The 24,333-nt window shown below is 42.5% G+C and overlaps 1 protein-coding gene across 5 annotated transcripts in view; it reads right to left on the bottom strand.

Annotated features, from left to right (window-relative positions):
• Positions 1-3,779, bottom strand: part of LOC110537702 (CAP-Gly domain-containing linker protein 2) — a 78,021-nt gene extending 74,242 nt beyond the window's left edge. For 2 of the 5 annotated variants that reach the window (XM_021623953.2, XM_021623952.2), the window contains exon 1: positions 2,972-3,777. The gene's annotated coding sequence lies outside the window, so the exon portion shown is untranslated. Of the gene's footprint in view, positions 1-2,971 lie in introns of all 5 variants that reach the window. The other 3 variants (XM_036937667.1, XM_021623950.2, XM_021623954.2) reach the window with 3 other exon arrangements.
• Positions 3,780-24,333: the final 20,554 nt, after the last annotated feature.

Consider the following 24,333-nt stretch of genomic DNA (forward strand, 5'->3'; position numbering starts at 1 on the left):
CTATGTAAACTGGAAACCACATATCCCGAGGCTGCATTTATTGTAGCTGGTGATTTGAACAAGGCTAATCTGAAAACAAGGCTCCCTAAATTTCATCAGCATATCGAATGCGCGACCCGGGCTGGAAAAATTCTGGATCCTTGCTACTCTAACTTCCGCAACGCATACAAAGCCCTCCCTCGCCCTCCTTTTGGCAAATCTGACCATGACTCCATTTTGTTGCTCCCAGCATATAGACAGAAACTAAAACAGGAAATGCCCGTGCTCAGGTCTGTTCAATGCTGGTCCGACCAATTTGACTCCATGCTTCAAGATTGCTTCGATCATGTGGACTGGGATATGTTCCCAGATAGCATCAGACAACAACATTGATGTATACCCTGATTCGGTGAGCAATTGCATCGGTGATGTTGTACCCAAGGTGACTATTAAAACCTTCCCCAACCAGAAACCGTGGATTGATGGCAGCATTCGCGCAAAACTGAAAGCGCAAACCACTGCTTTTAATCATGGCAAGGTGACCGGAAACATGACCGAATACAAACAGTGTAGCTATTCTCTCTGCATGGCAATCAAACAAGCTAAGCGTCAGTATAGAGACAAAGTAGAGTCGCAATTCAACGGCTCAGACATGAGACGTATGTGGCAGGGTCTACAGTCAATCACGGAATACAAAAAGAAAACCAGCCCTGTCAAGGACACCGACGTGTTGCTCCCAGACAAACTAAAAATCTTCTTTGCTCGCTTTGAGGTCAATACCATGCCACGGACACAGCCCGCTACCAAACCCTGCGGGCTCTCCTTCACCGCAGCCAACGTGAGTAAAACATTTAAACGTGTTAACCCTCGCAAGGCTGCCGGCCCAGACGGCATCCCTAGCCGCTACCTCAGAGCATGCGCAGACCAGCTGGCTGGTGTGTTTACGGACATATTCAATCAATCCCTATCCCAGTCTGTTGTTCCCACATGCTTCAAGATAGCCACCATTGTTCCTGTTCCCAAGAAAGCTAAGGTAACTGAGATAAACGACTATCGCCCCGTAGCACTCACTTCCGTCATCATGAAGTGCTTTGAGAAACTAGTTAAGGATCACATCACCTCCACCCTACCCGACACCCTAGACCCACTCCAATTTGCTTACCTCCCCCAGTAAGTCCACAGACGATGCAATCGCAATCACACTGCACACTGCCCTAACCCATCTGGACAAGAGGTATACCTATGTAAGAATGCTGTTCATCGATTACAGCTCAGCATTTAACACCATAGTACCCTCCAAACTCGTCATTAAGCTCGAGACCCTGGGTCTCAACCCCGCCCTGTGCAACTGGGTCCTGGACTTTGACGGGACGCCCCCAGGTGGTGAGGGTAGAAAACAACATCTCCACCCAGCTGATCCTCAACACTGGGGCCCCACAAGGGTGCGTTCTCAGCCCTCTCCTGTACTCCCTGTTCACCCATGACTGCGTGGCCATGCACACCTCCTACTCAATCATCACGTTTGCAGACGACACTACAGTGGTAGGCTTGATTACCAACAACGACGAGACAGCCTACATGGGGGAGGTGAGGGCCCTCGGAGTGTGGTGTCAGGAAAATAACCTCACACTCAAAGTCAACAAAACAAAGGAGATGATTGTGGACTTCAGGAAACAGCAGAGGGAGCACCCCCCTATCCACATTGACGGGACAGTAGTGGAGAAGGTGGAAAGTTTTAAGTTCCTCGGCGTACACATCACGGACAAACTGAAATGGTCCACCCACACAGACAGCGTGGTGGAGAAGGCACAACAGCGCCTCTTCAACCTCATGAGGCTGAAGACATTTGGCTTGTCACCAAAAACACTCACAAACTTTTACAGATGCACAATCGAAAGAATCCTGTCGGGCTGTATCACCGCCTGGTACTGCAACTGCTCCATTGTTGTCCTCTTCAAGGACAATAACCACCCTAGTCACTGCCTGTTCACCCCACTATCATCCAAAAGGCGAGGTCAGTACAGGTGCATCAAAGCTGGGACCGAGAGACTGAAAACCAGCTTCTATCTCAAGGCCATCAGACTGTTAAACAGCCATCACTAACATTGAGTAGCTGCTGCCAACATCCTGACTCAAATCTATAGACACTTTAATAATAAAAAATTGGATGTAATAAATGTATCACTAGTCACTTTAAACAATGCAACTTTATATAATGTTTACATACCCTACATTACTCATCTCATATGTATATACTGTACTCTATACCATCTACTGCTTCTTGCCTATGCCGTTAGGCCATCACTCATCCATATATTTATATGTACATATTCTTATTCATTCCTTTAGACTTGTGTGTATAAGGTAGTTGTTGTGAAATTGTTAGATTACTTGTTAGATATTACTGCACGGTCGGAACTGGAAGCACAAGCATTTCGCAACACTCGCATTAACATCTGCTAACCATGTGTATGTGACCAATAAAATTTGATTTGATTTGAGCGCTTCAATAAGGCCATTCTACTACCAATGTTTATATATGGAGATTGCATGGCTGTGTGCTCGAGTTTTATATACCTAACAGCAACGAGTGTGACTGAAATAGCCGAATCCACTCATTTGAAGGGGTGTCCACATACTTTTGTATATATATATATATATATATATATATATATATATATATATATATATATATATATATATATATATATATAACAGTGCAGTAGGGCTAAGCTTGGCTACAATATTACAATTTGATGTTCTAAGCATCAAGGACCATTAGGCTATTGAGTGACACATTGTCTTTGCTAAACTTGTTGGATACATTGTTTACACAATTATATTGCGAATTGATATTTCTGTGATAGGGAAACAGAATGCGCATCCAATCACATACAACCTATTGACCTATTGTTATACCAACTACAGCGTGGTGTGCATTTCTACTTCAACTCAACAAATCCCGATAAATATGCATGAAAGAAACGCTTACCTTTAAATGTAAAATTTACGCATAAACGTATTTGTTTTTCCTAGAGGAGAGGGGTGCGCTGATCGGTTGATTTATCAGAAGGTTGCCACTCCCTATACACCAACACAGGGATGCACAAAAAATATGGATGCTGAGCTGGAGCTGAAAGGGAGAGTGTGATAGGATGCGAGCCGCATTTGGCTATTCCATGCGACTGAGATGCCGGTTTAATTTCAAAATGCGACTTTCAGGAACAAAATGAGATTGTTTTCTCATAGCAAACAGAAACAACAACGTAACTATATGCCAAGTCCTCGGTCTCCCTTCTTGTTTGCGGTTTTGTTGTGCAACGCAGCATCAGCAACTCGCATTCAATCATGCAGCTTCGATCCCCGTCCACGACTATTAAAGGCGCTGTATGGTCAACCTATAGTCTGCATTGGTCGTGCAGCGTTTACCGTACGGTGATAGCCTCTACAGAAGTCATGGCATTCGTGGTTCTTGCGCTTCGCCCAGCAGCGCAGAGATGTTGTCAAGGAAGTGAGTTTGTGTTTATACAGGACCTCCCGCTCTCACCTACCGTCCACCAATCATGTAAATACGGAGCTATACGGAGCCCTACACATTGTTACACAATTTGAGAGGCACACCGTGATGCGGAACAGATCTCAAGTTGGCCTCCGCGAGTGCGTCACACCATCCATACGGCGCATCCGAACACATTTTCAGATCAAGCATAAATTGACTCTTAAAAACGTTGACCAGTACGCAGCAAGTCGCACATGTGGCGTACTGAACACAGAAGGTGAGGAGGTTTTCAATGTTTCGCTTGGGGGCGCAATGGATTTTCGGCCTCTTTTATCGCCTCTGTAGCCTTCCCCTTCGCTGGCTCAACCAAACAAAGAGCTAAGGAAGTGGACGCTGTTGCTGAGAGAGTTGTGAATAGAAGAAGGCCAGCAATGTTGTGGCCGGCTTGGAAGGCATTCATAAATAGTTGCCTATTTTGGATATTTAAGGTGTAGGAGAAAGTAGGATTGACTATAATAATTTATCCTGATTATTCTTTGGTCCAGCTGTTCAACTTGCTTACAGGAATTTCTGTGCACCTGGTGCTGAATCACTGGGAAATTGTTATCCTTCCTGAACATTTCTTAAATTAGATCCCACTTTGCAATAGGCTATAGCACTGTCCCTAATACGATTTACAATAAATACAATATACTTGTTTTTGCAACTCACACTTAAGGGTTCCCAAATATACATACAATTGAGATAATGAACTGACAATATAATAACATTGTAATTACACTGCCTACTGTTATAATACCATACAGGCTAAATACACAGACCTGTATAAGGGAAACTTATTGAAAAGAAAGTCTACTGGATATTTGTAAATGACAACTATAAGTAGCCTTGCCCTATTTTATATTTTGCAATATTTATGGTAAAAGAAAAAGTATATTAAGCAGAGACATTTGAACAACTCTCAATCAGTTACACCTATAAATGGAATGTGATTTAGTGCCATTGTGATTAGTGTGGGCTCTCGAGTGGTGCCATGGTATAAGGCACTGCATCTCAGTGCAAGAGGGGACACTACAGTCCCTGGTTTGAATCCAGGCTGAATCATATCCGGTCGTGATTGGGAGTCCCATAGGGCGGCGCACAATTGGCCCAGCGTCGTCCGGTTTGGCCGGGGTAGGCCGCCATTGTAAATAAGCGTTTGTTCTTAACTGACTTGCCTAGTTAAATAAAGATTAAATAAAATATCAAGTTAAATGTGCACTGGTCCATCATCAATACCCAACAATCATCACTTCTATCACGCCCTGACCTTAGAGCTTTTTATGTCTCTATTTTGGTTTGGTCAGGGTGTGATTTGGGTGGGCATTCTATGTTAATTTTTCTATGTTTTGTATTTCTTTGTTTTGGCCGGGTATGGTTCTCAATCAGGGACAGCTGTCTATCGTTGTCTCTGATTGGGAACCCTACTTAGGCAGCCCTTTTTCCCACCTGTCTTTGTGGGTAGTTGTCTTTGTTTGTTGGCACTATACCCTTTAGCTTCACGGGTGGTTTTTGGATTGTTTGTTTTTGTCGGCGGCATAATAATAAAAGGAATATGTACGCTCACCATGCTGCACCTTGGTCCTCTTCTTTCAACGGCCGTGACACAACATTGATAAATTGAGGCAATTTGTCAGTGTCTAATCTATATTGTGGCCCTGAGTGTCAAGGATGAGGTTAGCCTATTACATGCTTATTTAAAAATTCTAATTTCCAATAGGGTGTGATGCAATGGGTGGCGAAAGATCTTGTTGACGTTATGTCTCATGGTTAGTAATGTTTAGTCAACAAATTAACATAGACTTAGCGGTGGTAAATTATGAGTTGTGAATGTAGCAGGTCAAATGGGTAGATTAGGTAAATTGAGCTAAATCCATATTAAAATCCATACCATAGATTGTGTAAACCCCCCTATACATGCATGATGAAAAATCTGAAGGTTTTTCTAAATAATTGTAAACATTGAAATAATTCCACATTAGATTACTCTTGCGGTATGAAAATGTCTCACTAACTTAGGTCCCTGTACTGAGTGTAAAAAAGTTGATATATAGCTGATAACCAGATTAATAAAAAAAAGCTTATGGACAGAAAATATAATTACATTTTCCCATTCCTAAAGCTGCATTATTGATATAAACAATTCAAAATGAATGTAACATCCAGATCACAGGTTTACAGAAGTGGAAAGTGGATAACCTATTCATAGTTGGTTGTGGCAAAAATGAATGTTATGTCTTAAAATCAGTGGTCAATAATTGTCACTGGGGTAGCTTGGTCGTTGCGTAGGGATGCTTGCCATCAATGGTGTACATGTATGTTCTTATCAATTGTTTCATGGTGGTGCTAGGTCTAGTGAGGGTGTGTCAGAACCGGCAAGGCCCTCTCTGGAGCCGCCTCTGCTTAAAATTGAGTCAGGAGAGGGGGAGCAAAGGGGCTTGGATGTTTCTTGTTTCCATGAGAGGTTGAAGCCACAACAGGAAATACATTCTTTCTGTATTGCTGAAGATCTGGACTTAAGCCAAACTATGCAAACAGATACTACATGAGCCTTGATTACCATTATTAAATGCATGTTTCTGTAATATTTCGCTAACAATTGTCTGACTTGGGATACTGCATTGTGTCCTTCAACGAGGAGTGACACAGATATTGATATGTCACTGTAAGTCAACTGTAATACTGTGAGTCAACTTACATTTGAGTAATAAAATAGGCATGCTGAAAGCACTATATAGAACTAAGAGTGTAGACAAACTTTTGATAAGCAAATGTCTTTATATCAATGTTGGCTAGATGTTTAGAGTTTTTTTTTTCATACAATAAAAGTTGTTTTTAATGACCTTGCACACGGTTGATTAAGCATGTACTCTGGTCACATGTAAAGCAACACATTTTCCATTTGTATAATCTAATATACATTGCACTTGATTAAATCTGAAATGAATGCATTTTGTGTGTAAAGAACTTTATAAAGTATTTCCTATCTATATCCACACAGTCATTATACAAGCCAGCACCATATTGGTGTCGACTGTATAGCTGGTTTGAATTGCATTTAGGTAATTCTCAAATTATTAGAGAGAACTGGAATTTCAAACTGTACTTGCAGGTGCTTTACACAAAATGTGTTGATATGCAACATGGAAGTAAGTTAACCATTTGGTTCTTCCTGGAAAGATACAATAGAAAGTACACCAACCCTGTATACTGTACAGCTCCAGGGTACAGCTTTGCCTAGGTACAGATCTAGGATCAGCTTCTCCTCCCCCAATCCTTGACCATTATTGGGGAAAATGCTAAACTGACCCAAGATCAGCATCTAAGTGCAACTTCACTTTACACCATACTGTATAGCATGGCTGTATAGCACTTCACAAGCATACTTATGCAACTGAGCCACCTAGTGGTTAATAACAATGAACTATGTTAATGGTCCAACATTTTACATTCACGTGGTGAAACAGAAAGAAAATAGCATATAAAAATGTACAATATAAATGTATAAGATTTATAAGAACATATGCACACATATAATAAAAACCTAATGCATAAAAAGGTTAGAATTTACACAGAATGGCAACATTAATAAAGGGATGACAATATCTTCCACTTCACATTTCTGAGAATAATCTTTCAGGGGTCCATTCATTCTCAAGTTTAACACTTGAAAAATGTATTTGCATACATATACAGACAATCTGTCCTCTGAAATGCATTCTTTTCCTCGTCTGTACAATTGTTTATACTGTTCCAGAGCATCATATTCACAAGTGCATGTAAAAAGTCTAGGGTACAGTATCCATTTGAATTTAATCACTTTGACAGTACACCTTTTGATTTGAACGAACCCTTCCATTCATATTTGCCCATTGTAGAAGTGCTCAGAAAGTTACTTTTTGGACCTGAATGCTAAAACATTCCAAAGATAAAGGTGGGGACTGAGGGGGACTGGGTTTGGGTTGTCTTTGTATGCATTTTTGGGATATCTTTGTATGCACTATAGAGGGGATGAGGGAGTATCATTTGGGACATCCTAGGCCTGAAAACTGCCTGTTGAGTTGACGTTCTGTTACGTTTGCAGCTCCAGGAGAAAGTTTATATTCTTTGACCTCCCCTGCTCCACTGCAGTGTGGAAGTCCTGCAGGACACTGAACAACCTTGGGACCCCGTCCAGTTTCTTCTCACCTGGGAAAGGAGGCCAGATAACAGATTACAGACTGGGATCAACCAGCACAAGAGATACACAGAGACATATCTTTCAAACGCACTTTAGCCACAAGCAGCACCGGAGATGTTGCAGATGAACATGATGTACGACAATGCACTCAGAGTATTTGCACGTGCACTTAAAAAGCTAGAACGTAATAGCTGCAGGCCCACAACCATAACCGCAATCATTACCATGACAAATGCGTGCCCTCTAATGTCTAGGAAGGCACGTAGAAGAGTATAGAAGGGCAGATAGTATAGAACAGTGGTTCCCAACCAGGGGTACTAGGTATATCAACAGGGAGTACTTGAGAAGACTCATGAGACCATAGGCCTACTGGTAAAATGCATATAAAGGGGTACTTCAGGGGTACTCCGGGCAGAGCAAAATTCAGTTGGTGGTAAAGTAACCAAAAAAGGTTGGGAACCACTGGTATAGAACACAGAATTTGGCCTGTTGTCTTTCATTACAATCATATGCATTCAAACAAATAATAACCAGCAACTTGATTATATACTGTATATCATTAAAAGTTAAGGACCCTACCTTCAGAATTTGTGCTCCTAAGTTGAAAAATGTAGGGGCACACAAAGAAATGTAGGAGCACACAAAGAAATGTAGGAGCACAATGCATTATTATTTATTTTTTTAGGTATTATGATGATGTTTATTATGATGATGTGATGTTTTGGGGCTGTTGCTGGGCAACACGGACTTTCAACTCCCTCCAAAGATGTTCTATTGGGTTGAGATCTGGAGACTGGCTAGGCCACTCCAGGACCTTGAAATCCTTCGTTGCCCGGGCGGTGTGGTTGGGATCATTGTCATGCTGAAAGACCCAGCCACGTCTTCAATGCCCTTGCTGATGGAAGGGGGTTTTCACTCAAAATCAGTGTTTCTGATGGTAGGCTTTGTTACTTTGGTCCCAGCTCTCTGCAGGTCATTCACTAGGTCCCCCCGTGTTGTTCTTGGATTTCATTTTGACCCAATGGGGTGAGATCTTGCGTGGAGCCCCAGATCGAGGGAGATTATCAGTGGTCTTGTATGTCTTCCATTTCCTAATAATTGCTCCCACAGTTGATTTCTTCAAACCAAGCTGATTACCTATTGCAGATTCAGTCTTCCTAGCCTGGTGCAGGTCTACAATTTTGTTTCTGGTGTCCTTTGACAGCTCTTTGGTCTTGGCCATAGTGGAGTTTGGAGTGTGACTGTTTGAGGTTGTAGACAGGCGTCTTTTATACTGATAACAAGTTCAAACAGGTGCCATTAATACAGGTAACGAGTGGAGGAGCCTCTTAAAGAAGAAGTTACAGGTCTGTGAGAGCCAGAAATCTTGCTTGTTTGTAGGTGAACAAATACTTATTTTCCACCATAATTAGCAAATAAATTCATAAAAAATCCTGCAATGTGATTTTCTGGGGGAAAAAATATCATTTTGTCTGTTATAGTTGAAGTGTACCTATGATGAAAATTACAGGCCTCTCGCATCTTTTTAAGTGGGAGAACTTGCACAATTGGTGGCTGACTAAATAGTTTTTTGCCCCACTGTATATCCACAGTAAAACGAGTCCTATATCGACATAACCTGAAAGGCCGCTCAGCAAGGAAGAATCCACCGCTCCAAAACCGCCATAAAAAAAGCCAGACTACGGGTTGCAACTGCACATGGGGACAAAGATCGTACTTTTTGGAGAAATGTCCTCTGGTCTGATGAAACAAAAATATAACTTTTTGGCCATAATGACCATGGTTATGTTTGGAGGAAAAAGGGGGAGGCTTGCAAGCCAAAGAACACCATCCCGTGAAGCATGGGGGTGGCAGCAACATGTTGTGGGTTTGCTTTGCTGCAGGAAGGACTGGTGCACTTCACAAAATAGATGGCATCATGAGGCAGGAAAATTATGTGGATATATTGAAGCAACATCTCAAGACATCAATCAGGAAGTTAAAGCTTGGTTTCAAATGGGTCTTCCAAATGGACAATGACCGCAAGCATACTTCCAAAGTTGTGTCAAAATGGCTTAAGGACAACAAAGTCAAGATTTTGGAGTGGGCATCACAAAGCCCTGGCCTCAATCCTATAGAAAATGTGTGGGCAGAACTGAAAAAGCATATGCGAGCAAGGAGGCATACAAACCTGACCTAGTTACAAACCTGACCCAGCTCTGTCAGGTGGAATGGGCCAAAATTCACCCAACTTATTGTGGGAAGCTTGTGGAAGGCTACCCAAAATGTTTGATCCAAGTTAAACAATTTAAAGGCAATGCTACCAAACACTCAATTAGTATATGTAAACTTCTGACCCTCTGGGAATGTGATGAAAGAAATAAAAGCTGAAATAAATAATTCTCTCTACTATTATTCTGACATTTCACATTCTTAAAATAAAAGTGGTGATCCTAACTGAACTAAGACGTGTGCATGATTTTGTTCCAACCCTACTCCAACACACCTGATTTAAGTAATTAGCTGGTTACCGGGAGCTCGATTTGCTGAAATCGGTGTCGGTGTTAAGAGTAGGGCTGGTACAAAAATCTGCACAACAAGTAGCTGCCCAGGAGGGCTGGCACCTTATGTGGCAGGTAGCCTAGTGGTTTGATCGTTGGGCCAGTAAATGAAAGGTTGCTGGATCGAATCCCCTTGCTGACAAGGTAAAAATCTGTCGTTCTGCCCCTGAGCAAGGCTGTTAACCCACTGTTCCCTGAGCGCTGTTGATGTTGATTATGGCAGCCCCCCGCACCTCTCTGATTCAGGGGGGTTGGGTTAAATGTGGAAGACACATTTCAGTTGAATGCATTGCATTGGCATGCCAAACTGCAGTACCTGCTTTGTCCTTCTGGTGGCAGCAGCTCCATCATTCTCCTGTGTAAACCCCTGGGTGGAAGGAGTGTCTGTTGTGGCTGCAGGTTTTCCTCAGGGCCAGGAGCCACTGATTCAGCTCATTGACACTCTACAGGTAGAGAGATGGTAGAGAACAAATCAGACAATTAATTTAGGCCCATATTCATAAAATGTGTCAGTGTGAGTGCTGATTTAGGATCAGTTCTGCCTTTTAGATCATAATGAATAACATTGCATGAATAGGTCAGACCTGAACCAAGATCAAGACTCTGAAACACAATGAATACAGACCCTGTACTTATCAGTGCTACCACTGACAGGCAGCAGTGGTGTATGATCTTAATATGAGCAGTTTCTCACAGCAGGAAATAATCCTGCAGCAAAAGGAAATTTGAATTATTGTGAGAATTATAATTAATTGGCATTTTTGCATTTTTGGCATTTTTGCAGTGGTTGATAATTGTTTTGTTAGTGCAAATGAAATCTGACATTTTAACGTGGAAATTTCCTGCAACAGCAGGGTGATCAAATTAGTTTGTGTGCATTGTGTGTTCGCCACATGTAACACTTGCAAAATAAACATGATGTATTCCGTATTAATATTTTTTTTATCACTTCTGCGTGATACCGAGAAAAATACCCAGAGACAATTTCTGGCTAAAATAATGTTTTCTGATTCTGATTAAGAATAAATATGTTAAACTTAAGCTGTGTGTGGTACACATTTTGGGGCAGTCCCAAACTGCATGCACCACCACCATTCCGTGCCGATAGTGTATGTGTCTGAAATGGCACCCTATTCTCTATATAGTGAACTACATTTGACCAGGGCCCGCATAAGGAAGTGGGTGTCATCTGCTTTGTGAAGAGGCTGACCTTACAGTACAGATATGGGCTGCGTCTCAAAATGCACTCTGTTCTGTAAATTGCTTTGGACAAAAGCATCTGCTAAGGGGCACATATTATAATGCAACAAATCAACCACATAATATAGAATGAATTAATCAGGATTAAGACAAAGCGTTTAAAATCAATTGACAGTACTGGCGACATCGTGTGGAAGCTGTAGGGCCCTATCTATTGTCCCTTGCCATAGACAATACAGAGACTGGCGGAGGGATATATATATTTTTTTTTTGTGAACAGTTTTCCTTGGGATTCTTCCTGCTAAACGCGTTCTGTTATAGTCACAGACATGATTTAACCAGTTTTATAAACTTCAGAGTGTTTTCTATCCACACATACTACATACTACACATACTATGCATATACTATATTCCTGGCATGAGTAGCAGGACGTTGAAATGTTGTGCGATTTTTAACAAAAAGCTGCAAAAATTCGCAGCCTCTTTAACAGTACTTTGTTGAATCACCTTTGGCAGCGATTACAGGGCTCAAGTCCGGGCTCTGGCTGGGCCACTCTAGGACATTCAGAGACTTGTTCTGAAGCCACTCATGTGTTGTCTTGGCTGTGTGCTTAGGGTCGCTGTCCTGTTGGAAAATTAAAATTCTCCCAAGTCTGAGGTTCTGAGCGCTCTGGAGCAGGTTTTCATCAAGGATCGCTCTGTACTTTGCTCTGTGCAACTTTCCCTCAAACCTGACTAGTATTTCAGTCCCTGACAAATATCCCAACAGAATGATGCTGCCACCACCATGCTTCACAGTAGGGATGGTCCCTTTAGGTGCCTTTTGGCAAACTCCAAGTGGGCTGCCATGTGCCTTTTTACTGAGGAGTGGCTTCCTTCTTGCCATTCTACCATAAAGGCCTGATTGGTGGAGTGCTGCAGAGATGGTTGTTCTTCTGGAAGGTTCTCCCATCTCCACAAAGGAACTCTGGAGCTCTGTCAGCTGGTCACCTCCCTGTCCAAGGCCCTTCCCCCTCAATTGCTCAGTTTGGTCAGGTGGCCAGCTCTAGGAAACATCTTGGTAATTCCAAACTTCTTCCATTTAAGAATGATTGAGGCCACTGTGTTCTTGGGGACCTTCAATGCTGCAAACATTCTTTGGTATCCTTCCCCAGATTTGTGCATCGACACAATCCTGTCTCGGAGCTCTATAGACAATTTCTTCAACCTCATGGCTTGGTTTTTGCTCTGGCATGCACTGTCAACTGTGGGACCTTATATAGACAGGTGTGTGCTTTTCCAAATCATGCCCAATCAATTTAATTTACCACAGGTGGACTTCAATCAAGTTATAGAAACATCTTAAGTATGATCAATGGAAACAGGATGCAACTGAGATCAATTTCAAGTCTCATAGCAAAGGGTCTGAATACTTACATAAATAAGGTATTTCAGTTTTTTACATGTAATAACTTTGCAAACATTCCCAAAAACCTGTTTTCGCATCGTCATTAGGAGTATTGTGTGTAGATTGATGAGGATTTTTAAAAGCATTTATCCATTTTAGAATAATGCTGTAACGTAACAAAATGTGGGAAAAGGGCTCTGAATACTTTCCGAATACATTGTATATACAATACCAGTCAAAAGTTTGGACACCAACTCATTCCATGGTTTTTCTTTATTTTTACTATTTTCTACATTGTAGAATAATAGTGAAGACATCAAAACTATGAAATAACACATATAGAATCATGTAGTAACCAAAAAAAGTGTTAAACTAATCTAAATCTATTTTATATTTTAGATGCTTCACAGTAGCCACCGTTTGCCTTAATGACAGCTTTGCACACTTGGCATTTTCTCAACCAGCTTCACCTGGAATGATTTTCCAACAACCTTGAAGGAGTTTCCCACATATGCTGAGCACTTGTTGGCTGCTTTCGCTTCACTCTGCGATCCAACTCATTCCAAACCATCTCATTTGTTTGAGGTCAGGTGATTCTCGGGGCCAGGTCATCTGATGAAGCACTCCATCACTCTCCTTCTTGGTCAAATAGCCCTTACACAGCCTGGAGGTGTGTTGGGTCATTGACGCGGCCCACTCCCAAGGACTGTGCGGTCTCCTTCTCCGTGGCCGGCGTGAGTAAGACATTTAAGCGTGTAAACCCACGCAAGGATGCCGTCTGAGCCGGCATCCCTAGCCGCGTCCTCATAGAATGTGCAGACCAGCTGGCTGGAGTGTTAACGTACATATTCAATCTCTCCCTATCCCAGTCTGCTGTCCCCACTTTCTTAAAGATGTCACCCATTGTTCCTGTACCCAAGAAAGCAAGGTAACTGAACTAAATGACTATCGCCCCATAGCACTCACTTCTGTCATCATTAAGTGGTTTGAGAGGCTAGTTAAGGATCATATCACCTCTACCTTACCTGACACCCTAGACCCACTTCAATTTGCTTACCGCCTCAATAAATCCACAAGCGATGCAATCGCCATTGCACTGCATACTGCCCTATCCCACCTGGACAAAAGATGCATGCGCCATCGTGCACACATTTATTTTGTCCCCCAAAACAAACACGATCATAACACGCAGGTTGAAATATCAAAACAAACTCCAATTATATTATATTAATTTGGGGACAGGTCAAAAAGCATTAAACATGTATGGCAATTTAGCTAGTTAGCTTGCACTTACTAGCTAATTTCTCCTATTTAGCAAGCTTGCTGTTGCTAGCTCATTTGTCCTGGGATATAAACATTGAGTTATTTTACCTGAAATGCACAAGGTCCTCTACTCCTCCAATAATTCCACACATAATACGGTCAACCAAATAGTTTCTAGTCATCTCTCTTCCTTCCAGGCTTTTTCTTCTCTTGACTTTATATTGCGATTGGCAACTTTCATAAATTAGGTGCATTGACCTCGTTCGTCTTTCAGTCACCGACGTGGGTATAACCAATGAGGAGATGGCTCGTGGGTACCTGCTTCTATAAACCAATGAGCAGATGGGAGAGGCAGGACTTGCAGCGCGATCTGCGTCAGAAATATAAATTATATTTTAGCCCTTGGCAACACAGACGCTTGTTGGCGCGCGTGAGCAGTGTGGGTGCAATAATTGAATAACATAGATTTCAAAATGTATTTTGCAACGCTCGCGTCACGTTGGTCAGGCTGTAACTTTCTCACTGTGTTACGCAGTTTGAATAGTAGTGATGGGCATTCTGGCTCTTTTCAGTGAGCCGGCTCGTTCGGCTCAGCTCACCAAAAAGAAGCGACTCTTTTGGCTCCAAAACGTCTCTTTAAAAAAAAAATGTTTTGTATTTTTTCAAGTCAAACAGTTTGCGATAGTTTGACTATAATTGGTGTTAAAACAATTAGAATTAGAATTAAATTATTCAATGAAATCATACTCTACCTTAACCTTTAAACGCAAATAGCAATCTTTTTCATAACAAACCAATGCATTTTTAAATACATTATGGATAACTTTGTAATGTACATAAACAAAGTGCATATAAATGTTACAATTCAAAACGAATACTATCTGAACAACAAAATAATAGAATGTTGCACCATATCAAAGAAAAATAAATAACAATGTGCAAAACTGCAGCATCCCACTTAAAACATTAAACAGGTCCCTCTTTTCTCTCTCTTCTTTATTGCCATGTTATAACCAGCAGCACACAGCAATGCTGACCATATTTTTATTTTATGAGAGATTTGCATTCAGAAATGCAAGCTGACTTACTTGAGGGGCTGATGCGGGGCTGATGCGGTTTCCTCTCTCAGTAATTATTTGTCCCGTTTTCGAGAAGACCATCTCAGAGGGAACGGATGTGCCCACTATGCAGAGTCATGACTTTAGTAAGCCGTGGGTAGACCGAGGCCTTGTTCTTCCATCTGCTCAGAGGATCTGCAGATCTTTGGAGGAGGGGCTCTTCCAAGTAGGATTGGACCTCCATTATGGCATCTGCTAAGGGATTCCTTCGTGCTCCATCCTCAGTTGCTCTCTAGTCAAACAGCATCCAAACAGCAGACGTTTGTGGCACTACTGGCACTACTGCTGGTGTTTCTCCTCCATCTGATCCCTCTTCTTCCTGTTGCCCTGGTACCTGAGCCAGCTGACTGCTGGGGCTGTCCCTCCCTGCTGCTGAGGTTATTCTTTGAAGAGCCTCATCAATCGCTCTGGCATCACTGAAGGCTAACTTCTTAAACCTGGGGTCAAGTGAAGCGGTTTCTGATAGCAGGTGATTATATTACATTCTGTAGAACTTTCTGTCCATCGATGAACATAGGGTGTCCATCAACTCTGTCACATGTCCTGTGGTTACATTTGCTTCTCTCTGGCTGCTGGCTGGGATTTGCTGCAGACCCTTACACCCTTACACAGGAGTATCATTTTTGAGGCTGTCACATAGCTGAAAAGAGAGAACAGTAACTTATTAGTTCAGGTTCATGTTTTGTCTACTGATACTACATTCTCATCTACTGCTCATATACATAATGATGTAGTAATAACTGCTTACTGTACCTCTCTCCAATGATCTCCACAGTGACCTGCTCAAAGGGTTCCAGGACCCTGCACACCTCCTCCACCACCTCCCATTCCTCTTGGGTCAGAGCATCAACAGGTGCATTGACAATGGCCAGGGTAGAGATGATGGCATCCTTTGACTCAAGAAACCGCTTCAACATATAAAATGTTGTAGTGCAGTCTTGTTTAGGCCTCAGCTCAGGCATCCCCATCTGGCATTGTGTAGCCTTTAGTTTTTCAGCACCTACTGAGCTCCTGTGGAAGTGTTCCACAGCTGCTTTCACTTTGTCCACAGTGGGCTTCATCACCTTCAGAGCATCTCTTTCAATCAGGTGTATTGTGTGGGCAAGACATGGACATTGAGTCCATTTTAACATTTTCATGGCTTTGGTTGTTAGCTGTATTGTCGCTAACACAACAGACCACTTTTCCATCTACTTGCCATTCTCTGGCCACTCTCAACAGTTCCTCTGCCAAGTTCTCTGAGGTGTATCTATCGCTGAACTCAAAGCAGTCCAGAAGACAGCTAGACATCGAAAAATCTTCAATGAAGTGACATATAACTGACATGTAAGATGTGGTTACCCTTGATGTCCAGCAATCAATGGTAAGGCAAATTGCAGTAGCTTTTTGGACTCTTTCCCGCACTGAAGCCTGTGTGCTCTCGTACAGTTGAGGAATAAGTGATTTTGAAAGGGTTTTCCTGCTTGAAATTGTGTACATTGGATATAGACTATTGCTATAATTTCTAAAACCTCTGTACTCCACGATCGAAAATGGCTGGAAATTGGTGGCAATCATTTTAGCCAATGCAATATACATTTGGCCTTGTTTTGCTACAGACATAGACTTTGGCATAAACTGGTCCATAGAAGACTGCGTTGCTGTGGGTCGTGGAGTAGGCATACTTGACTGAGTGCATACATCTCCACGTGTGGAGGTGCTGGCTCCACCACGATCACTAGCAGGCCCGCTAGTTTCTCGAAGCTCCGCTACAGCTAGCTTCACAGTTGGGTGCACATTTTGCATATGCCGGTGTAGGATGTGCGTAGAAGCGGCTTTATATGAGATTTTGTTTTGCAAATTCTACACTGTGCTCTAAGATTGTCTACATTATTAAAATGCATCCAAATGCTACAGTGCTTCCGACAAATTTTCCAGCTGTTGTTTTCACAGCTGTCCTTCCTCTCTCTCCTCAGCTGCTAAGTGTGTAACTGTGAGTGAGTTGGCTCGGCCCTCCCTTGTGCAACTTTGGTTCATTGGTTGACACTGCGTGTCTGATTGACAGGAACATCAGGTGAGGCTGTTAGTCTGAGCAGACAGTTAGAACGATTGTGTGTACGCCTGAGCATTTAGGCCTATATTATTATTTATTTTTTCTTCTTCTTTGAATTAGTTAATTCTATTCATTTAAATCTTTTGATTATTCAATCTTAATTTTTGATATTTTTAGAAATAGATTTGACTCTTCTGATATGCGAGCCAGCTCCCAACGTTCACCTACAAGAGCCGGCTCTTAGAGCCAATGTCACGTCCTGACCATAGAGAGTCCTTATTTTCTATGGTGGAGTAGGTCAGGGCGTGACTGGGGGGTTCGTCTAGTTTATATTTTCTATGTGGGGTTCTAGTTTTGTTTTCTATGTTGGTGTTTGGTATGATTCCCAATTAGAGGCAACTGGCTATCGTTGTCTCTAATTGGGGATCATATTTAAGTAGCATTTCTCCACCTGTGTTTTGGGGGATATTCTTTATGGATAGTTGTACGTTAGCACTCCATTGTCATCACGTTTTGTTATTCTTTATTGATTTGTGTGTTTCACTAAATAAAGATGTGGAACCTAGACCACACTTCACGTTGGTCCGAGTATGCTTCAAACGATCGTGACAGCCAACTTGTTCGCGAACCCACCCATCACTAATACCCAGACCGCCGTCATGATCGATGCGGCTTTTTTCCAGATGCTTGAATTTGATGTGGGCAATTATATGCTCCCTGCTTTTGTTTTACCGTTTAGCTGAACAATCAATGTTCTTCAGGTCACTGTACCCACCTTTCGACCAAGGCTCAGACTTTCCAAAAAGCAGGCAAGGCCAGCAATACAGGCGGCTTGATGAAAGGCTCCCTGTTAACCAGCTAATCTTTCAATACCAGTTGGTATTGAATGCCCACACCTTTTCATTCTTCTTCATGAAACTGATCTCAGGCAGAGGTTGACCCTTGGTTTTAATTCACACCTTTTCCATGTACCGCAGAGAATGAAAGGGGTTCTTAAACAAAAAGTCAACTAAATTTGAGGTAGCATTGGCGGTAAAAACTGCACACTGGAGCTACTGCTACTTGCTACTGAGGTTAGCAAGGCAAATTGAAATAAATTGCACTAACTGGACACAAAAATTAAGTTCTAAAATGAATAAAACAATTTATCTACCTCCTTCTCCTGTAGTTTGAAGAAACTAATTTGAATTGAATATCAACAAAATGCTAAACTATCACTTTTCAATCTCCATCCAATAATGTCACTAATTTACCAAGCTTCTCAACACATAGAACCACCACCCCCCATAATGCTCTGCGGCACAACCCCAATACAACACACTAGGTTAATTCTCTGATCCTAATCCTATGATTGGATGGACAACATATTGCAAAAGCTTTGATTGGTTGGACGTCATCCTCCGGAAGTGGTCATAATTACCATGTAGGTCTATGGAAGTGGGTGAGGTCTGTGAGCCTCCAAGGTTTTGTATTGAAGTCAACATACCCAGAGGAGGACATTAGCTAGCTGTCCTCCAGCTACGCCATGGTGCTACCCCAGAGAGTGCTGTTGAAGTTACTATAGACCTACATTGCAAAACAGTGTGTTTTAATTAATTATTTGGTGACATATGAATATATTTAGTATAGTTTTATCTAAAAAGGATAACTTTTTTAGTGTTTCACTATTTCTATTTATTTCACTGAGGAGGATGGTCCTCCCCTTCCTCCTCTGAGGAGCCACTGCTGCAAACATGGATGAGTACAAACAGTACAGCAATGCCCTCCGTAAGGCAAGCAAACAGGCAAAACATCAGTACAGAAAAAGTGGAATCGCAATTCAACTGCTCAGACACTAGACGTATGTGGCAGGGACTCCAGGCAATCACGGATTATAAAGGGAAAACCAGCCACATGGCGCACACCGAAACCTTGCTCTCGGACAGGCTAAACACCTCTGCCCCTTCGAGGAAAACACAATGCAGACATTTAAGCATGTTAACCCCTCATGGCATCCCTGTCCGCATCCTCAGAGTATGTGCAAACCAGCTGACTGGAGTGTGACATATTGAATCTCTCCCTATCCCAGTTGTTTCAAGATTTCCACCATTGTTCCTGTACCCAAGAAAGCGAAGGTAACTGAACTAAATGACTATTGCCCTGTAGCACTTACTTCTGTCATCACAAAGTGCTTTGACAGGTTAGTTAAGGATAATATCATCTCTACCTTCCCTGACACCCTAGACCCACTACAGTTTGCATACTGCCGCAACAGATAGACAGATGATGCAATAACAATCACACTGCCCTATTCCATCTGGACAAGAGGAATACCTATGTAAGAATGCTGTTCATTGACTACAGCTCAGCCTTCAACACCATAGTGCCGTCCGAGCTCATAGTGCCAACGAGACAACCTACAGGGAGGAGTTGAGCGCCCTAACAGGAGTGGTGCCAGGAAAATAATCATAACCTATCCCTCAACGTCAAAAAAATAAAGGAGCTGATCCTAGATTTCAGGAGACAGCAGAGAGAGCATGCCCCCATCCACATCAATGGGGCCACAGGTGGAGAGCTTCAAGTTCCTTGGCGTGCACATCACTGACAATCTGAAATGGTCCATCCACACAGACAGTGGTACTTCTTCAACCTCAGGAGGCTGAAGAAATGTGTATTTGCCCATAAGACCCTCACAAACTTCTACAGATGCACCATCCGCAACCGCTGGGCTCTCCAGAGGGTCCAACGCATCAGGACAAGAAAATGATCAAGGACCACAGCCACCCGAGCCACATCATGTTCACCGTACTACTACAGTTGAAGTCGGAAGTTTACACACACCTTAGCCAAATGCATTTAAACTCAGTTTTTCCATCATTCCTGACATTTAATCCAAGTAAAAATTCCCTGTCGTAGGTCAGTTAGGATCACCACTTTATTTTAAGAATGTGATATGTCAGAATAATAGTAGAGAGAATTATTTATTTCAGCTTTTATTTCTTTCATCACATTCCCATTGGGTCAGAAGTTAACATACACTCAATTAGTATTTGCTAGCATTGCCTTTAAATTGTTTCACTTGGGTCAAACGTTTCGGGTAGCCTTCCACAAGCTTCCCACAATAAGTTGGGTGAATTTTGGCCCATTCCCCCTGATAGAGCTGGTGTAACTGAATCAGGTGTGTAGGCCTCCTTGCTCGCACACGCTTTTTCAGTTTTGCCCACAAATTTTCTATAGGGTTGAGGTCAGGGCTTTGTGATGGCCACTCCAATACCTTGACTTTGTTGTCCTTTAGCCATTTTGCCACAACTTTGGAAGTATGCTTGGGGTCATTGTCCATTTGGAACATGATGCTGCCACCCCCGTGCTTCACGGTTGGGATGGTGTCCTTCGGCTTGCAAGCCTCCCCCTTTTTCCTCCAAACATAACCATGGTCATTATGGCCAAAAAGTTATATTTTTGTTTCATCAGACCAGAGGACATTTCTCCAAAAAGTACGATCTTTGTCCCCATGTGCAGTTGCCAACCGTAGTCTGGCTTTTTTTATGGCGGTTTTGGAGCAGTGGCTTCTTCTTTGCTGAGCGGCCTTTCAGGTTATGTCGATATATGATGATGTTGACATGATCAGTCCAATCAAAGTTACGATAGATAAAACGTGATTTGATGTCATTTTATCTGTGACCAGAGACGCGGACACACATGGACGCGTACAAAGCTCTCCCTCGCCCTCCATTTGGTAAATCCGACTACAATTCTATTCTCCTGATTTCTGCTTACAAGCAAAAATTAAAGCAGGAAGCTCCAGTGACTCGGTCTATAAAAAAGTGGTCAGATGAAGCAGATGCAAAACTACCGCAAAACTACCGTTTTGCTATCACAGACTGGAATATGTTCCGGGATTCTTCCGATGGCATTGAGGAGTACACCACATCAGTCACTGGCTTTATCAATAAGTGCATCGAGGACGTCATCCTCACAGTGACTGTACGTACTAGAGGTCGACCGATTATGATTTTTCAATGCCGATACAGATACCGATTATTGGAGGACCAAAAAAGCTGATACCGATTAATCGGACGATTAAAAAAAAAATGTTTTTGTAATAATGACATTTACAACAATACCGAATGAACACTTATTTTAACTTAATATAATATATCAATAAAATCAATTTAGCCTCAAATAAATAATGAAACATGTTCAATTTGGTTTAAATAATGTAAAAACGAAGTGTTGGAGAAGAAAGTCATATGTGCCAATATGCAATATGTGCCATGTATGTGCCATGTAAAAATGTGTGCCATGTAAAATATGTGACATGTAAAAAAGCTAACGTTTAAGGTCCTTGCTCAGAACATGATAACATATGAAAGTTGTTGGTTTGTTTTAACATGAGACTTCCATATTCCAAGGTAAGAGGTTTAGGTTGTAGTTAATATAGTATTTATAGGACTATTTCTCCCTATACCATTTGTATTTCATATACCTTTGACTATTGGATGTTCATATAGGCAGGCCAGTGTAACAGTATAGCTTCCGTCCCTCTCCTCGCCCCTACCTGGGCTCGAACCTGGAACACATCGACAGCAGCCACACTCGAAGCAGCGTTACCCATCGCTCCACAAAAGCCGCGGCCCTTGCAGAGCAAGGGGAATAACTACTCCAAATCTAAAAGCGAGTGACCTTTGAAACGGTATTAGCACACACCAAGCTAACTAGCTAGCTATTTCACATTGGTTACACCAGCCATTAGGCTGATAGGCTTGAAGTCATAAACAGCGCTGTGCTTGCGAAGAGCTGCTGGCAAAACGCACAAAAGTGCTGTTTGAATGAATGATTACGGGCCTGCTGCTGCTCAGTCAGACTGCTCTATCAAATGAGACTTAATTATAACATAATAACACACAGAAATACGAGCCAATGGTCATTAATATGGTCGAATCCGGAAACTATCATTTCGAAAAACAAAACGTTTATTATTTCAGTGAAATACGGAACCGTTCGGTATTTTACCTAACGGGTGGCATCCCTAAGTCTAAATATTTTTGTTACATTGCCTAACCTTCAATGTTATGTCATAATTATGTAAAATTCTGGCAAATTAGTTCGCAATGAGCCAGGTAGCCCAAACTGTTGCATATACCCTGACTCTGCGTGCAATGAACGCTAGAGAAATGACACAATTTCACCTGGTTAATATTGCCTGCTAAACTGGATTAGTAGTTATAACTAGTGATTATGATTGATTGTTTTTTATAAGATAAGTTTAATGCTAGCTAGTAATCTACCTTGGCTTCTAATGCATTCGCGTAACAGGCAGGCTCCTCGTGGAGTGCAATGGAGTGTTGGACTAGTTAACTGTACGGTTGCAAGATTGGATCCCTGAGCTGAAAATCTGTCATTCTGTCATTCTGCCCCTGAACAAGGCAGTTAACCCACCGTCCCAAGGCCGTCATTGAAAATAAGAATGTGTTCTGACTTGCCTAGTTAAATAAAGGTATATAAAAAAATAAATAATAATAATTGGAAATCGGCGCCCAAAAATACCGATTTCCGATTGTTATGAAAACTTGAAATTGGCCCTAATTAATCGGCCATTCCGATTAATCGGTCGAACTCTAGTACAAACATACCCCAACCAAAAGCCATGGATTACAGGCAACATTCGCACTGAGCTAAAGGGTAGAGCTGACGCTTTCAAGATGCGGGACTCTAACCCCGAAGCTTATAAGAAATCCTGCTATGCCCTCCGACGAACCATCCATCAGGCAAAGCGTCAATACAGGGCTAAGATCGAATCGTACAACACCGGCTCCGAAGCTCGCCTTATTACTATTACAGACTACAAAGGGAAGCACAGTCGCGAGCTGCCCAGTGACACAAGCCTACCAGATGAGCGAAATCACTTCCATGCTCGCTTCGAGGCAAGCAACACTGAAGCATGCATGAGAGCATCACCTGTACTGGATGACTGTGTGATCACGCTCTCCGTAGCCGACGTGAGTAAGACCTTTAAACGGTCAACATTCACAAGGCTGAGGGGCCAGATGGATTACCAGGATGTGTGCTCCGGGCATGTGCTGACCAACTGGCAGGTGTCGTCACTGACATTTTCAACATGTCCCTGATTGAGTCTGTAATACCAACATGTTTCAAGCAGACCACCATAGTCCCTGTGCCCAAGAACACGAAGGCAACCTGCCTAAATGACTACAGACCGTAGCACTCACATACGTAGCTATGAAGTGCTTTGAAAGGCTGGTAATGGCTCACATCAACACCATTATCCCAGAAACCCTAGACCCACTCAATTTTGCATACCACCCAAACATATTCACTGTTGATGCAATCTCTATTGCACTCCACACTTTCCTTTTCCACCTGAACAAAAGGAACACCTATGTGAGAATGCTATTCATTGACTACAGCTCAGCGTTCAACACCATTGTACCCTCAAAGCTCATCACTAAGCTGACGGTCCTGGGTCTAAACACCTCCCTCTGCAATCGGATCTTGGACTTCCTGACGGGCCGCCCCCAGGTGGTGAGGGTAGGTAGCAACACATCTGCCACACTGATCTTCAAAACTGGAGCCCCCCAGGGGTGCGTGCTCAGTCCCCTCCTGTACTCCCTGTTCACCCACGACTGCATGGCCAGACACGACTCCAACACCATCATTAAGTTTGCAGACGACACAAAAATGGTAGGCCTGATCACCGACAACGACGAGACAGCCTATAGGAAGGAGGTCAGAGACCTGGCCGGGTGGTGCCAGAATAACAGCCTATCCCTCAATGTAACCAAGACTAAGGAGATGATTGTGGACTACCGGAAAAGGAGGACCGAGCACGCCCCCATTCTCATCGACGGGGCTGAGAGTTTCAAGGTGCTTGGTGTCCACATCACCCACAAACTAGAATGGTCCAAACACACCAAGACAGTCGTGAAGAGGGCATGACAAAGCCTATTCCCCTTCAGGAAACTAAAAGGATTTGGCATGGGTCCTCAGATCCTCAAAAGTTTCTACAGCTGCAACATCGAGAGCATCCTGACTGGTTGCATCACTGCCTGGTACGGCAATTGCTCGTTCTCCGACCGCAAGGCACTACAGAGGGTGG

This window comes from Oncorhynchus mykiss, chromosome 12, assembly GCF_013265735.2.
Source record: "Oncorhynchus mykiss isolate Arlee chromosome 12, USDA_OmykA_1.1, whole genome shotgun sequence".
Taxonomy (NCBI): Eukaryota; Metazoa; Chordata; class Actinopteri; order Salmoniformes; family Salmonidae; genus Oncorhynchus; species Oncorhynchus mykiss.